The sequence below is a fragment of the Zonotrichia albicollis genome, chromosome 9 (assembly GCF_047830755.1).
Source record: "Zonotrichia albicollis isolate bZonAlb1 chromosome 9, bZonAlb1.hap1, whole genome shotgun sequence".
NCBI lineage: Eukaryota > Metazoa > Chordata > Aves > Passeriformes > Passerellidae > Zonotrichia > Zonotrichia albicollis.
Genome location: NC_133827.1, coordinates 19589291 through 19606474, shown reverse-complemented (window position 1 = coordinate 19606474; position 17184 = coordinate 19589291). Strand labels below are relative to the sequence as shown.

The 17184-nt window shown below is 44.6% G+C and overlaps 1 protein-coding gene across 3 annotated transcripts in view; it reads left to right on the top strand.

Annotated features, from left to right (window-relative positions):
- Window positions 1–17184, top strand: part of PIK3CB (phosphatidylinositol-4,5-bisphosphate 3-kinase catalytic subunit beta) — a 90574-nt gene that overhangs the window by 9652 nt on the left and 63738 nt on the right. For 2 of the 3 annotated variants that reach the window (XM_074546798.1, XM_074546800.1), the window contains exon 1: window positions 11018–11194. The gene's annotated coding sequence lies outside the window, so the exon portion shown is untranslated. Of the gene's footprint in view, window positions 1–9820; window positions 9992–11017; window positions 11195–17184 lie in introns of those variants that run through there. The other variant, XM_074546799.1, reaches the window with a different exon arrangement.

Here is a 17184-nt window from a genome sequence, read left to right as displayed (position 1 = left end):
TGAATTGTGACTGCTCCAGTTATTTGCTTTGTGGTTAATGGTGCTTGAGAACAAAGGTGCTTGAGAGCTGATACTTGTTGCTTTTTTTGCTGTTTTGAAACACCTGTAGTCCTCACCACAACTGAGTCACCCTAACTGAAAATTGTGCTTGACTAAAGGAATTCTAAATGTAGTTTAGTGGCACGGTAAGGATGTCCTTGAAGTTTCAGTTCCAATGGTTGAGTGTTGGTGCCCATTGTGTGGGGCACAAGGAAGGATTTGTGTGGGATGGTGGGATGTTCTCTGTGATGGGCTCACACCAGAGCTCAGCTTTAGCAGCTCTGCAGGGTGAGCTCTGGGTGGATCCCTGAGCTGGCACCGCTTCTGCTCCAAGCTCTGTGGGTGAGCACACAGCAATAAGGATGCAAGATCTGTGTGCAGTCAGCTCTGTAAACATTTCCACATGCCAAATGTGTACAGCTGCCATCACCATCCAGTGTTGGCCCTCATGCTGTGTGGGTGTGTTCCCGGCTCCTGGTGGCATGTGGGATATCTGCAGAGAGGGCTGGCAGACTGCTTCAAGGTGTGTGACACAACTTATGGTGTGTGACAGTACAACATTTCTTGCTGTGCTGACAACAAACTGCTGTGCAGTTGCAGGAGGGTGGGTTATACACATCTGTGTGTGCAGTGTGCACAGCCAGGAGCCCCCTCAGGAAAGCCCTCCAGGCTCTGTGTGTCCTGCTTTATCCCACGTGCTGCTGCTCTGGGGGCTGTGGCAGGTCCTGCTTGTTCCCCTGTCCCTGTCCAGAGGGATCCAGGCAGGAGCTGGGCAGCACAATTCTGCTTTGGGTGCATGGAGGGGAAAAAGGACAGTGCAAAAGCATTTACTTTGCTGTCATCACATTCCTCTCTATGAAGTGATACACAGAATAAATAGACTCTACAACCTGATGTGGTTATGAACCATGGCAGAGGTTTCTTAAGGAAAAGGTTAAAATTCAACACATAATTCTACAAGGTAAAACTTAAATGCTTAATTCATGTTGCTAACTCAAGTGAAATCCAAAAATCTCTATTTCATCTGCCCCAGGAATTTTTACCTGAGCTTCAGTGCCCTCAGTGCCCTGGATGAAAAATAAACATCTTTTCAGGTGAACTTTTCAGGTCTTGAGAAGTCTAGACTTTCTAAATATCTTTCTGAGTGTCCACTTAGCCCTAACATTTTTAGAAGTCTGGAAATCAGTTATTTTATTAGTCTTTCATAAAAAAGAAAAGGTTATTTTACAGCATAAAGAAGAATTAAGGCTGCAGTGAGTTACCTTTTCCTAGGAAAGCAGCTGTGGCTGGCCAAAGCTTTCTCCAAAGGTGTTTGTGGAGGGTTTTTGGTCTTTCCAAAAATTCTTCTGTGGGGGAACTAAAAGCAGCAGGGAGTAGCATTTGGAAACACTTCTTCAATCACTCCTTACTGAGCACTGGCATTCCTGTGATAGCTGTAATGCAGTCATTGCCCATCTTCTGAGCAGGACAGGCTCCTTCTTGGCATGGGGTTTGCTTTCTGCCTGTCCTGATCAGCCCAGACAAAACCATCAGCCTGTATGAGTTCCTGAGAAGTTGTTGTGTAGCTGTGACCTGATTTTGCCATGGTGGGTGTGATTTCAGCTCCCGTGCTCTCTGTGCTCTCTGTGCTGTGGTGCAGTGGCCAGACAGAGCTGGAGCTGAGATATTCCCATTGCTCCTCTCCCAGATGTGGGAGAGCAGGCACAAAAGGCTGTGCTGTAAACAGGGACAGAGAAGGCTTGGAGGAGCCTGGCATTTCACTTTCCATGTATTGCCCAAACAGGAGCATATTTCTTATCAATTGTAGTGGCTTGGATCTAAGTAGTGTTTAGTGCTGCTGGTGTCACATCCTCAGCTGGGCTGCAAGTTCAATTGCCAGGAAAACACTTATGGAAAGGAAACAACCCAACTCAATCCACAGCTCGCAGCCCTGTGCAGTTAACAGACATCAAATGAAATCATTTATACTTGGAAAAAGTTATAGAAAATGCATAAGGTTACCTTCTTACTTAACAGCTCTGCTCAAACTTACTGCCCAGGCATTGTTCAGAGTGGAATTTGGTGTTGTTCCCTGGGAGTTCCTTGGATACTTGACCCTAGGTCAGTCTCCTACAGAAAACCCTCATGAAAGTACAAATGCCAGTGGAAAATCCCAGAAATTTCCTTGGGCAGTTCTCCCTTGGGACTAATGATTCTCAGTCTCATGGAGGTGATTCAAGAGCCAGCTTCATCCCAGTGATGTGATTAACCATGTCCTCTTTTGGTCAGTTGGCTCAGAACTGCCTTTGCTCCTGTTGAGGAATGTCCCAGCCAGTAAAGCAGAAGGAATTATTGGCATATAATTATAATTATTGGCATATGCAGTCCAAGGAGATTTCCTCTACCAGATTGGAAAGAGCTGTGGCTCCCTTGGGAAAAGATGTGAAAACACATATTCTCAAAATTGGGGTGGAGAATCTCACTGTTGGGCAATGATGGGAAGACAAGGCTCCTATAAAACATCCTTGGTGGGAGAGAAAACCCCCAGCTTGCTTCCATTGGAATTTGTCATCTGTTCCTACCAGAAGTGCAGCTCTCCTGGGACACCAGCCTTCCCCAGAGCTGGCTGTAGGACCAATAGAAGCTTTCAGGGAAGGCCATCTCTCAGAGAGCTGAGTTTGCAAAAGGTTTGAAATCTGCTCTGGAGATGGGGCAAGAGGAAGATTACCAGCCAATGTTTGGTGGGAAGTGCCTCATGAATAATGAGCTTTAGGTGCAGAAGAACTGAGGAAGATGTTTTTCCATTATCACAGGGGGGAAGCAATACCAGTTAAGGCAAGGCTTGCAGCAGAAACATTTACTGGAAGTGTTTACATGTTACTTAATACCTTGACATGCATTATTCAACTTGTGTAATATCAGCTGGGGTGGAGCAGGGAGGAATGGCTTTGGCAGGAGGATTTGTTTGCTCCCCATGGAATATTTTCCTGGTCGTAGCTACCTTCTTTGGCAATGAGGTACATTCCAGGAACAGAAAAAGTGTTCTTGAGCCACATTTTTATGAGCTGCTGGAATGTGCTCTCCTCTTGTGAAGGTGACCTAACCTTGCCCAGATGGCTGCCAGCCTGTCAGTGTTTCTCCAGAGCAGAGCAGAACTGCAACCAAACCCCCCTGAGCCCTCTGCAAGCAGGGGATGGGGCACTGAGATGGATGCACTTCTCCTTCTGGAAACAAACCTCATGTTCCCTGGCAGGGGAGGCAGCAAGGGCACTCTGCTGAGCTTAGAGAGCTCTTAGGCTGAGCTCTCCTGGTGGGCCTAAAGCACTTTCTGAGCTGTGCCTTTCTGCTGGGGAAGAGCTCTCACATGGGCAGGGCTGCAGGCACACAGCCCTGAGGGAGAGGAGAAGGAGAAATGGACTGGGGAGCGTGAAGTTCAGCAGGCATCTCTGCTTTCCCTCATCCACACAGACAGCAATTGCATGATTCACCTGCTGGATGATTTTGTTTTGCTGACAAAGCTGTGATAAACAAAGACTTGGCATCATTTGCATAGTTGTTTAATCTGAAGGTGTGGGAGTTGTATAAATGAAACGTTTGACTTGTTGTGATAGATTGCCAGGCAGAGGGGGTGAAACACACAGTTTTTGGTTAATCAGTACCTGGAAACTCCGGAAAAGGTGATTCAGCACAAAGCCTGGAGTTTCCAAAATAGTAAGGCTGGCTTAATTTCTAGTTTTGAAACAAAGAATGACACACTTGTACTCTTATATTGCAACAATTTAAATTCTTTTTGTGATGGCATCTTGCCAGACTTAGTAATTTTAACTTTTATAGACTAAAAATTAGGATGATGCATCTGTAGCTCGAAAAAACTGTCTAAAATATAATTCCTAGAAATAAACGTGAGTCTTCCTGATTCAGGATGACTGGATGGTCTAGCAATGAAAGGCTAGAAAAAAGGAATTCAAAACATGCACTGGCATTTTAGGAGTATTCCAGGAATCTCTCCTGCACTGGTTGTGCAGTGCCCATTAATAATTCTTCTCTGAAATGTGCTTTTTTCCAAGGATGGGGCTGGTGACTCTGTATTATCAGAAGTTTAGTAGAACTGTGAGATGAAATTATTTCTGTCTGCTGCAGCAGAGAACTGAACATTCTTGCTTCTCAGCAATTTCAGTGTGTGCTTGTGACTCTGTTTGCACTGGTTTAGTGTAGGACAGTTTTATAGAAAAATAAACATTGAAATTAGTTGTACATGAATTAGTATTAGACTCGAAGCATTGTTAATAAAACATCTTTAAATGCCTTTTGAAAGCCTATCTGCTATATATACGTATTTTTGGTAGTCCTTTTAAAACTAGAAACTCATCAGTAGTATTAAAATTACAACACAGTCACCAGAGGGAAGAAGGTAGAATCTGAGATTTTAGCTAGAGATTCAAAATAACAGTCCATTTGTAGGTAGAACTGGCATTTTTGAAGAATGATGATCTGAGATTTTAGATAGAGATTCAAAATAATAGTCCATTTGTAGGTAGAACTGGCATTTTTGAAGAATGATGATCTGAGATTTTAGATAGAGATTCAAAATAATAGTCCATTTGTAGGTAGAACTGGTATTTTTGAAGAATGATGATCTGAGATTTTAGATAGAGATTCAAAATAATAGTCCATTTGTAGGTAGAACTGGCATTTTTGAGGAATGATGATGCATGTAGTATTTGTCATTTTTTCTAGTGCTTACAGAATTTTTAAATTTCACAACAACTTTTTTAGTTTGTCCTGCTATGTAGGTATAGTGGTGCTAAGCAATGAAATTATTGTTTTGATCACGTTTTCCATGGGCTAGTGAAATGTTAATGCAGTACTCGTGTTACAGCAGCAATATATCACATTTGCTTTTATCTCTTTCTTTGGTTTGCACATCACGTGTAACTCATGCAAGGTGGGTTGGAGCAAGTCTTTCCTGGTTTGCAAAGTTCCATGTCCAAATTCTGAGGTGATGCCCACTGTGCCCTTCAGGTCAGGAGATGTGTTTGAGCCAAAGGATAACCACATCATTGTCCTTGGAGGGACAAGGACTCTGGTTTCTCTCTTGTGGCAGTTCTGACAAAACAAAGTCTTGCCAACTTATACCATTGTGGCTGGACAATGATGTCCTCAAAGAAAACTTGACCAAACATGAAAGTCTCCTCAAGGTGAAATGCTGAAATTGGACAGTGTTTCATCTCCACAGTCATTAAAACGTGTGACAGCCTCAATAGTGTTCCTGCTCATTGCTGGTTTGCACAGTTGTCAAATCTGCTCTGTTATCAGAATTGCCTTAACAAGAAGGCCAGCTAGAAAATAAATATGCAAAGAGGCTGAGAGAGAGATGGATTTCCTGTAATGAATCTCTTTCTAGTCTTTGCCTCTGGCTGAGAATAGTAATATGCCATTAACCCAAGAGATGTAAAACATGCTGTGCTGTGCTTGGAAGGGTGTCAGGAGCTCCTCCTGTAAGGATGAGAAGATATTTTATTGCTATTCCAATTGTTGGTTAGCCTAATCATAGGAAGCATTTCAGAAAAGGGGAACTCCTTGTGAAGACTGATGTTTGATTTTGGTAATTAGCAGATTGCAAAGGGGGGCTGGTAACACAGATGTGTTGAGGCAGGAGGAGCAGCTGTTACACTTGAAGTGCTGTCTCACACATCACAACCTGCTGGACATTGAAGCCTATTTTTAGTAAAAGAATAAATAAGCTGGCTGTGCCCTACTTTTTGTCAAAATGTGTCATGGGATCTTTGTATTTGATTAGAAAAGTTGGTGGAAATAACACAGGGGAACTCATTGCCTCGTCTAAAAACTGACATTTCTAACAATCCAGTTATGTTAATAAAATGTTAATATTGGTTATGAGTTCAGGCCCACAAAGTAGGCAGAGGAAATAGCTGGTGGGAGACTTGTCTGTGTGGGCTGTGAGGTTACATGTGGACAGAAGTCCTGCTCTAGTAGGCACTGGCCTTTTGGATGAAAGAATTTGTTTTGTTTTGTATTGATGGAACTATTTTTACAAAGTCTGTGTTAGGAAACTGGAAAAATGAAAGACTATGTAAAGTTATTTGTGTATAAAGGGAGAATGTAGCAGGAAAGTCAGCTGGCCACTTCAGGATGCTGTTGATTGTTGTAAAGGCCTTACTCTTCCTAAGTCTGAGTAGTTTTTTTAATCTTCGCTTTCTGGTACAGATGGAGGTCCACATACCTCATGAAAAAGCTGTCTTGTCAAGTGTGACCATACCCAGAGACCAGAACAGATGCAGAAAGATACATTGGCTATGGTATGGAATTAGTGACAATAAGTATTTTCAGTCAGTTTGTCTATGGATTGGTGCTATTAAAAATGTGCTGCTTTATTACAGTGGAATTTGCATAAAGTGATCAAAATGCCACCATTTAAAAGTGGCTGCCTAGGAGCTCCTGGGGGGTTTTGTGGGGTTTCTGTGCTTTGGAAGCATTAGAACCAAGTTCTTCTGGCTGTGGGGTTCAGCTCCCAGCCCTTCCTGGCACAGCTGCAGCCTCAGGGCAGAGGGACTCTGCAGTTGCCCAGCCAGGAGCCAGCTTTGGGGAGCTCTGTGGGATCCCCAGCACAGCCAGTGCTCCAGGAGAGCCTGGAGGGGTCAGACCTGCTGCTGCTCACCAGCTCACACAGCTTGTCTGAGCAGGGAAAAGCAGAGAGAGCTGAGTCCAGCAGTTCTCAGCAGGGCTGTGTGTGCCCTGGTGGGTGCATCAGCTGGCTGCTGGTGATTCTGCAGTGGCACAGCAGCCTGGGACTCAGGGAGGGTGAGGAAGAGGCCCTGGATTTAAAGTGGCTCCGTGTCATTTAAGCTAGGCTTTAAATTTTAAAATGAGAGGTCTCAGATATGGAATTCTGCGGGGGGAACAGAACATTGAAGTGCCAGGATGGTGCATGGGCAGCTGCAACTGGATTTGAGGGGTTTGCCTCTCTGGTTCCTGTATGCTCTAGGTTCTCAGAGAACTCTTCTACTGAATTTTACTTGTCTTCAATAACTTGGTTTAGCAAAGCACGGTTAAAAGCTGCTTGTTGTGGCTGCAGGCTGGTGTTCCATTAGCCAAAGCCAGCATCCCTTTTGTCTGACACGTGGTTAGCAGTCTGCTACTGCTCGGGCTGGCTGCTGCTGCTGCTGCTGCTTCTGCTGTTCCTGCTGCTGCTGCTGCTCCTGCTTCTGCTGTTCCTGCTGCTGCTGCTGCTTCTCCTCCTGCTTCTGCTGCTGCTCCTGCTTCTGCTGCTTCTCCTGCTGCTTCTCCTCCTGCTTCTGCTGCTGCTCCTGCTGCTGCTGCTGCTATTCCTGCTGCTGCTGCTGCTGCTGTCCCCCTGCACCGGGACAGCTGAGACACCAAGGGCAGCTTTCACAGACACCCAGGCTAGAGCTGCATAGGCACAGGGACCACAGAACTGCCTGAGCACCTCAGGGGGAGCGTCCTGCTCACAGCCCTGAGGTGCTGTGTCACACCATGTCCCTCACCGTGCCATTAGCACTTCTCCATGCACCCCCAGAGGTCCTGGTGGCAATGGCCAGCTTGGGTTTCACAGGCTGGGCTCTCTAACAGCTGCAGAGATGGAAGAGGTCCGGGAGACCAACTTCCATTTATCAACTGAGCTGGTACAGGACCATGTCACCCATACACCTTATCCTCTCTGTCATATTGTTTATGTGTGTTGCAGCACTTTAACCTAGGGCACGAAATCATGTGTTGGGAATCTCTTAGCATTTTCCCTACAGGAGATGAAATATAGGCTTTGACAGTTAAACCTGATTCTTGGGATTTATTGTACTAAACACACGGTTTGAAATAGTCACAGCCAGTATATTCACTTGTTTATTAACACTTCTTAAATTTCAGTGACTAATGACTCTACCTTCCAAATGGTACCAACCTGCTACTTTAGGGAATAGGGAACATATTTTTTCTAGTCTAGATGAAGAAGGGCCTTCAAAGGGGAGATTAAAGTTTTGTTAACAGACAAGCTATTTTTTGAATGTTACAAAGCAAACTGGCTTTCCTCTAGTGACTGCTGAGGAGAGTGACATGTTATTTGTCATACACAAGATGTTCTAAAGCCTTTTATTTGGACAGCAGTAGGCAGCAAGCTGGCAAAGGGATGACCATGCAGTGCAGTGGCTATTATTCTCTCTACTATTGCTCAGTTTTGAATATAGCTTTTTTTTTTTAAGAAAAGAATTACTGATGAGAGATTCTCGTGTCAGTCTGTATTCACCAGAAAACATTCCTGTGCTTTAACTGCCCAGAGCTCATTTGGTTTGTAGATGTTGCCATTGTATCACAATGTCAGACAGTAGCAAGTTGCTCTAAGTGTTTAAATTTTCTATTGAATTCTTTCTAAGCATCTCCTGCCCTGTATTTTGCTGTGTTCTGGATTGATGTCCTTTAGATTTTTTTTTTTTTCAGAATGGCTTTTTATGCTTCAGGCCCAACATCCTTAACATGGCATTTCCACTTGCCTTTTTTATGTCTGGGTCTGCTGCCACAGTTCTGTGATGTTTGCAAATACAGAGACAACTTAGTTCCTTTCTTCTGATCACTGCAGTGACACAGGATTCAGAGAGTGTAAACCCCAAAAAACTGAAAATGACACATTTTCAAGCAACAAGAATGTGCCCTAGGTGTACAGCTGTTTCACATGCAAAGACATGACTCAGATCCAGCCTTTTCAGACAAAGCCCTTTCATTATACTGAGAACACATGTAACAATAGCCTGGGGGGCAGAATAATAGAACATTTGTTGTTTTGTGAAGGGGGGTGGGAAGGCAATCTAAAGATAAGGAAATTGAAAATTAAAATGATATTTGAAGTCTGGTGGGGTTTTTTTTTTTTTGCATGCCACATATGATATAAAAATGTTTCTTTAAGATGTTTCAAGGCAAGTTCCTTATCCATGTCACACACACTGTCTGTAACAACTCAGTGTGTGACAAGAACATGAATATCATGCAAGCTGATCAACTAGAATCTGAAATATCTTAATAACTACTGACTGAGATCTCTTTATTCCCCCTGCTAAATACTGATATTGTATTTGGAGGCATAAAACAGAAAATGGAAAGGAAATTTGAAATTGGGGATTACAACCCTGGAGAAAAACAGTGTGGTCAGGTATCACTGAAGTCAATTCACAGGAATTGTCTATACGAGACAGTTTTAAGGTGCCTGGGGCTTTATGTGTGATAGACACTTCAAGGCATCATTAGTCAATTGAAAAAATGGCAGTAAACAGTAGAGTAAAGAGATTTTTAAGGCTCTGGGTTGTAGCCCTCTGCTCAGTCCATAAGTCATTCACATCATGGCTTGTGCTTTGCAGAGGCTGCACTGGCTCCTGTAGAGCAACCACCTAATGTTGCAACATCCAGAGTAAATAGCTCTTTTTAAAGAAACCTTATCAAGCCTTTCCAGTCACAAACCCATTTGTCATCAGTGAGGCCAACTACTGAGCCAAGGTTTCAGTGTCTAAGCCAAGACTATCTGGAATATTTAATGTCAAAACCACAAGTATCAGAATGATTTGAAAAACTGCAGATCTGGGACTTTTTACACTACTGGATTTCATTAATGCCTTATTTCTTCAGAAATAGATTTCAATTGCAATGTAAACTTTAAACAGAAGAAACAAGTGGCTCAACATGCTGAACTAAACTTTGTTATGTAGAACACGATCCATTTGTATGAGTGGCACATTTGCCTGATAAACCAGTTTCATTTCAACTCTTTTTTTTTTTCCAGGAAGAAGGGAAGTCAAGGGAAGTTACTACACTCTGTGGTGTGAAGTAGCAGCAGCACGATTTTCAGGAGCAATGCCTGTGGTACTGAGCAGATTAAGGAACTGGTTAAAAGCAGGAAGAGGAGCTGTTAATTGACACAGGACAGACAGGCTGTGAAGGCAACTGACACACGGTAGGCAAGATTTCTCATTAACTTCTGCCCTTCCACTGAGATTTGCCTAGAGGTAGCATTGCATGATCACCATTCATGCAAAAATCCCATTTGCTGAAGTAATAGGGGAGATCGTTGTCCTTCCCAGAGATTTCCAGTTAATAGATGTTGTGGTTGGTTGGGTGGTTTGTAAAAAACAACAAAACATTTCCTAGATGTGTTCTAATCCAAATTTAATGGATTTTTGGTGCCTTGAGAACCGGCAAGTGAAGTTGAGGAAGTAAATCCATCCATCCATTTTCAAAACTGGAATAACTGGAAAAATGAACATACTAAAATAGACAAGCTTAATGATACAGCATGATTATTAGCATAGGGATGTTAAAATATGCATAATATGAGCATACTCTTTGTGGACAAGGATGTGCTACGCCTCGCCCTGTGCTCATTGAAGGCGGCAGGAATGTTGCTGCTGATTTCAGTGGGTGGGGACGGGCCCGCTGCATGCAAAAGTTGTTTCATTACCGGTTACATTCTACCTTGCCTTCCTTTGGTCGCTTCTTTCAAGCCTTAGAAAACCCCCTTTTTTAGGTACTAGTTCCCACGCAGTTATTCCTGACCGCTCAGCACCAAGACTCTTGAAATGAGACCGGAGCGGGGAATTCATTGCCAAGGCTGCTATAATGAGCTAATTTCCAGAAGGCGCTTGGGGAAGGGTGCTTTATCTGGGATGAGCCTCTGCAGCGTGCCCAGGGCGGCTCTCCCTGCTCGCACTCCGGCCTGGGGATGCGGTAGCGGCTCCCGGGGAGCGCCGGCCCGGGGCGAGCGGAGCTGCGCGTCCGTCCGCGGGCCGGGGAGCGCTCCCGGAGCTCCAGGGGCGGCTCGCCAGGGGCTCCGCGGCCCGGCGGGGGAAAGGCAACCCCGGCCCGGCCGCCGGCAGCCCGCAGCGCCGGCCGGAGGCGCGGCCAGCGCGGGCCCTCGGGGGAAGGGAGCGGCCGCAGGGGCGGGACGCGCCGCGCCATTGGCCGCCAGCCGCGCTTGCAGAGCGAAAGCCCGGCCCGGGTTGGCGGCGGCGGCCCGAGGGCGAAGCCATCGCCTTGGTAACCCTGGCGGAGCGCAGCGCCGGGGCCGGTGGCGGCCGAGGGAGCGCTCCCCGCTGGCTCCAGCGCCGCCGCGCTGGCTGGGGCGGCGCGGACACGGCGGCGGCCGCTGCTGCCCGGGCAGGTGGGTGTGCGGGGCTGGCTGCGCTCGGGCAAGTGGGTGTGCGAGCTGTACCCGGGCTGCGCTCCGAGCACGACGGGACGGGGCACACCGGCAGCACGGCGCGGTGTCGGTGTGGCTGCGGCGGGGCTCCCCTGCGCTGCCAGCCCGCTGCTGGCCGTGCCTCCCCGGCCCGGTGCCGGGCTGCGCGGGAAGAGGGCTCCGCTCCGCTCCGCTTGCGACACCGCGGTTGCTCAACTGCGCGGGCGGCTCGGCGCGGGGGAAGGTTCCGGCGGGACGCGGCCGTTTGGCGGCGGAAAGGGGCCCGGGGCGGCCGGCGGGGCCGGGCCGGGCTCGGTGCGGCGGGCGGGCGCCTTTGTGCGCCGGGATCGGCCCCGCAACAAGTGCCCAGCTCCAGCCGGGCCACCCCTCCCGCTGCCCGGGGCTCGGCAGAGCCTGCTCGGTCCCTGGGCGCCCGCTCCCCCCTGCTTGTCCTGTTCTCCGGACAGGCTTTGCGCTCTGCCTGGAGGTTTTTCTATTTTTTTTGTCCCAAGCTGAGAACTTTCGGTGATTGCTCTGTGAATTTTAAGTGGCGTTTCTATTAGTCGATACTCCCGGTTGTTTTCAGCTGGGTTTCTGAGCGTTGTTTTCCTTGGGAACCGCAGGAATTTGTATGGCAAAGCAGTATTTGGGAAATGTGTTTGCAGTCAGCTGCAGGGCGGCGCACAGAGCGGTGGCTTTGGCTCTGCTGTCAGCGTGTGCTCTCCTAACAGACAGCCACGCTGCCACAGACCAGGGGCGGCTTCTCTGCAAGGGGGGGAATAAATCTTCATTAGTCCCGAAGAGTTCCTGAAAGAAAAACGGAAATCTCTCATGCCAGACTCGCTGGTTTGTCTGGCTGCCACACATGTGTGCTTAGACTCATGCTGGACGCTTTCCAAGCTCCGGAAAACTGACTTTTTCTTCTTGGGATGTGCAGTTTTTGTTTGTTTTGGTTTGGTTTAGGTGTGTGTTTTTCCCCCCTAACTTTATGCACTTAGAGTCTTTTCTTGTCACCGCATACACTGAAGTTTTGTTCATTTGGAATTGACAACTGTAAATATTAGGTACTAAGTCCGTGCTGCCATTGTTCTGTTGATATTGAGCTTCATTCAGGCTTAGGAAGCTCCTGAAGCTGGAAACCTTACCAATATATAATTTATGTTCTCAGGATCATAGTTCAGGGTTCGAAGTGACATGAATGTATGAAGGATGTTGGAGAAATTTGACTGGCCTGTGTTTTGCAGTATTAGCTAGAGACTCCCACAGCTGTGTGCCTTCAAATATTAATTAAAAGTGGAATAAAACTCTAGTACATGCTTGCTTTTAGGAAAATCGCATATAAAGGAGTATTGCACATCCATATGCTTGGCAGAGGGCTGTGAACTCTCAGGAATGCATTAAGGTGGCTGGGAATCAATCACCAGGTCACCTGGAAACTTTGGTCTGGAAGCTTCCCTTCAGACTGATGGGGCTTCCAGGCTTTGGGAGTTTCATGGCAGCAAGCAGTGCTTCTCAGGAGAGCTGGCGTTCAGGAAAGGGTTACTGAACAAAAATTCCGTGGTAATTGGTTTACTGGCCTTTCAAAAAAGAATATCAGGGATATTGGTCACATCAGGAATGTTTTGATGTGGAAACATGCTTTAGTGGGGTTTTAACATTGATTAAATATTTTGGGGGTGTTTTATTATTTGACTTTTGTGTGGTTTTTTTCCCTTTAAATAAGAGACCTCCTCTATATGTGGTCTTAAAATAGTTTGTTGTTTGCCTATTTAAGTATCTATTTTTCTTGAGTAAAAATCACTTCCGTTCAGCCAGGTTTCACTTCCTTGGAATATCTGATGTCATGAATTCACTGGTTCTCCAATTGTCTATGGGCTTTTGGCAGAACTTCAAATTCCAGTGTAGGAAAGCCTTCTTAAAAAAAATTAAAAAATCATTCTTTGACCTTGTGATGTAGTAAAGAGAGAACATGTCCCGTTCCACTACTCTTTTTCCTTTAAAGTTTGTATATGTCTGTTATATGCTCTATTTTGCAAATAATTTAAACCCAAAATCCAGTAAAACCCCTAGATTTAGGATGCTGTATATAGGAGGAAGATGCAGAGGAAGGAATGTTGTTATTTACAAGTTGTGTGGGAATGCAGGCTGATGCTTTGGCTGTTTACTTCTAAAGCTGCTGTTGTGTTTCAGTGACCAGGGCACTCAGTTTAAGTGTTTTTTCACAGATCTAAAGATACACATGGAAGTGTTGCCCTTGGTTCTCTAAAGGGTTGCCATCAGTTAACTTAGCTGAAAATAAATGCAGAATGTGTTGCTGTGTTTATCCAAAGGATGCTTTGGGTTTGCTGGGCTTTCTGACTTGGGAGCATTTCCCCACTGGCAGTTTCGCTGGAAGCACTCCAGGACAGAACAATCTGAAATAAGCATAATTCACACGGTTGCATAGAAAAGCTTGCTTGTTTGTTTTGGTGGGTTTTTTGTTTGTTTTTTGTGAGTTTGGTTGTTTGTTTGTTTGTTATTTTTAGTGAATATGTGTTTTCCTCAAACCAATACTGTTGGGCTGACACACACGATGTTACACATTACATCTCAAATCGTTTGCCTTGAGGATTTTTAATTTCTAGAGGCCAGAAATTCATATTAATTCATTCAAATACTAATGCCTGAGAACATGAAACACTCTGTTTTGTGGCAGTGCTGTTAGTGCTTCTCGTCACTCACATGTGAAAGTTTTCATGTGTTTTGTTTTGATAATTAAATCAGATTTGGGGGCAAAGATCAGCTTGTGTTAGAAATTTAACTTTTTGTAAATTATTTTAGTAAGCAAGCAGTTTTGCTTTGGGTTGGTAAAGTGTGTATTTACAATCCAGAATGAACAGCAGGTAACCTTTGAAATAATCACAATTTGGGGAATCTTCGAGGTGAAGGGTACCTGGATCTGGATAATGCCTGAAGTATCAGGTATTTTATTGGCAACATCGACCAGTCTGTGTTAGTCTATCAAATTTGCATGGGTAAATGTTTTTATCCCAGCCTTTGGTGGAAGGAAATTCAGGAATGTGCTTTCATTTACATACATTAGGAGCTGCAGAGGAGGCCCTCATGTGCAAATGCCCGTGGATATGTAGGTACCAACATAATTGAATTTACATACTGCTTGAGAAAATTAAAGAAACAAAGAGTGACACCGAGGTGTCAAAACCAGCTTCCTTTGACAAGTGGGATTGGGTAGTTCTGCTTCCCCACTGATCATTTGTGTGTGGCCATTGTGACTGGCTTGATTGTGGCTTCTTTTCTGCAGCCGAGGTTCATCCCAGCCTGCTCCAGGGCTGCACAGAGCTCAGGATCCGGGCTGTCCTCACCTACCTTGGTTTAATTCCCTCTTTTGGCTTTTGGCCAAGCCCTCTGCAGTTCATTGTAAGGGAGAAGGGCACATGTATCCATTTCTTACCTTCGGTGTCCTGACTTGAAATTGTGAATGAGCTGAATCGGGAGTACCTTCGTGTCTTTGCAGCTACATCTAGGTATACAGAAGCATGCTTAGTACTTATTTTTAAAAAAGCATAAGAATTAGGAGTACTATAACTTTCTTCTGACACAAAATATGTAAATTTGCTACTCACAGCTTACTGTTGTTTTTTTCAAGCTTGTAAAACGTGCATTTTTCATAAGTAGTATTGCATACAATTGCAATATGTATTGAAATTTTTGCTATGAAATTGAATTAAGGATGCTTTTCTGTTTCTAAACTATCTTGCTTTTGTTTGCAAAAGTAGTTACTCTGATTTTTTAGAACAGCTTTGTGAATTCATCAAATATCTTTAAGGAACTACATCAGAGGTACTGATATCTAGTTTTGTGCTTGTGTAGCTCAGATTTATATGCTGCTGTAAAGCTGAACCGTTTTACCTCCCATATTAGGTTGATAAATAACCTTTTAGTACTTCACTACTGGCTGAAATGCAATTTTTGTTCCTGTTTTTTGGAAACTGTGATGATTTGGAGTAAAGGCTGCGTTGGAGGCTTAATTTTTGTGTTGGTATGTGATGTTATGTTTTGTCTTTGCCTGAATTTACTTGTAAGGGGAGGAACAGTGACAGCACTGTTACCCCTAATTTCTTTTTCTGAGACACAAGTAATCAGTGCCTTCTCATTGCTGTCTCTTTGGGTTCACTTTTAGGGGCTACTAAAGGCTTAGGTTGGTTTTTAAATTCTTTTCACAGTGCTCTTCTGAAGCTTTTCCCCACCATATTTGTTATATGCAAAGCAGAAAGCATAATTTGGAATTAAGGGGCAGTTTTAAGTGATGTGCACTCCGTTAGAGCTTGCACTGCTTGCTGTCCCTTTAGGTCATTCCTGTCCTCTCCTTGTCCCCAGGCACCAAATATCCACTGGATTTTAAAAATAAACCTCAGTGAGAGAATTGAGATGTGAATTGGAGGATGCAAGTTTGGAGTTGGCCTCAGCTGGCAGAATGTGGGCAGGAGCTGGTGAGGCTGGCAGAGGTAGATAAAGAGTTCTGTGGAAGTCATGTGGGGCTCTGTGGGGAGAGTTATCTGTTAATAAGAATTTGTAAAAATACTGCTGTGCCTTTAGTTTCATGGTGCAGGGTTGCTATGAGGTGTTTGCTAAACTCTTGATGTTTCTGGAAGCCCTTTGTGTGCAGGAAGGTATCAGGGCAATGAAATAATTAAAAATAAGCATAAGAATAGGCAGTTGTTTATGTGGACAATCACTGGTCTGTAGACACTGCCAGAGGCTCAGAGTCCTGCTGTCTGGTGGTTTTGTGACAGATTTAGTGTGGAAGACCTGTGTGTGTGTGCAGCTACAGAGTATCAGAAGCAGCTTAAAATTCAGGGTAGGTAGGTGGTTTGGAGAGCATTGTACAAAATCTCTAGAAAATAGAAGAGCTGGTAGTATTTTTTAGTGCTTGAGGTTCTTATGGGAGCTAACTCTGGAGCAATTCCTTTTTTTATCTTCGGTAACTACAGTTCTTGAGAGATGCACATTGATGTTGTTGCATCATTTTATTTTCTAAGAGGGAAAGGTAACTGTTATTTTCACTTAACAATTGGATGTTTATGAGTATAGCGTGTTCACAACAGAAGAATATGAAGCCCACATGATTTAAAAACTGTTTACATTTGTGTCACTACAAGTAACAGCCCAAAACTGCTGCTTTTGAGTCCTGCAGAAGGATGGTTTTCAGTCAGTGGTGTCGTTGCTGTTTCTCCAGAAGACTGCAGTTTGGTCTGTAGTTTGCATGTACAAACCATTGGTACAGACACAGCTGCAGGGGAGAACCAGGTCACCAAAGGCCTGTGTTGCCAGCAGAAACTCAAAAAGCTGAGTACAAAGTTGACCTGGTAGGAAGAGGCACATAAAATGTTATTTGAAAATTGCACTGGGCACCGAATGCCCTTCCTGCTTGGCTTCATCTCTCAAATTCCTTTTCTGGTGTTGAAGAGTACTTTGGTCCTTTTGCCTGTACTTTTTTCCACTTCATCTACCTTTCAGTATGCCCAGCTTTTTTACTTTTTTTTTTTTCTTTGTACAGTATGGCACTAAGTTTACGACTCCTGGGTTAGTCCTTCTCCCCAGATCCTCCATTTATTTATTCCCTCCCAACCCCCAAAGAATTTAAGTCTGTTAACCATACGTGACAATGTTATTTACTTTCTGCTGGTGTTGGGAGATGTTTTGCATTTGGGTTTTTTTGTGGTTTGGTTTTGTTGTTTTTTTTTTTTTTTTTTTTTCCAGTTCCCTTTTTGACTTAAATAGGTGTTGCTGAGGAAGGCAAGGCCTTTGAGATTTTCACACCACTACACACACATGGGCACTGGCAGCCTCAGGATGGGAGCAGACACAGCAGAGTGTTGGTCCTGCTACTAATTCATGGAGATGGACAAGACTGAATCCCCAGAAACAAGTCCAAACCTAGCAGGAAATAAAATTTGTAATGTGGAATCCTA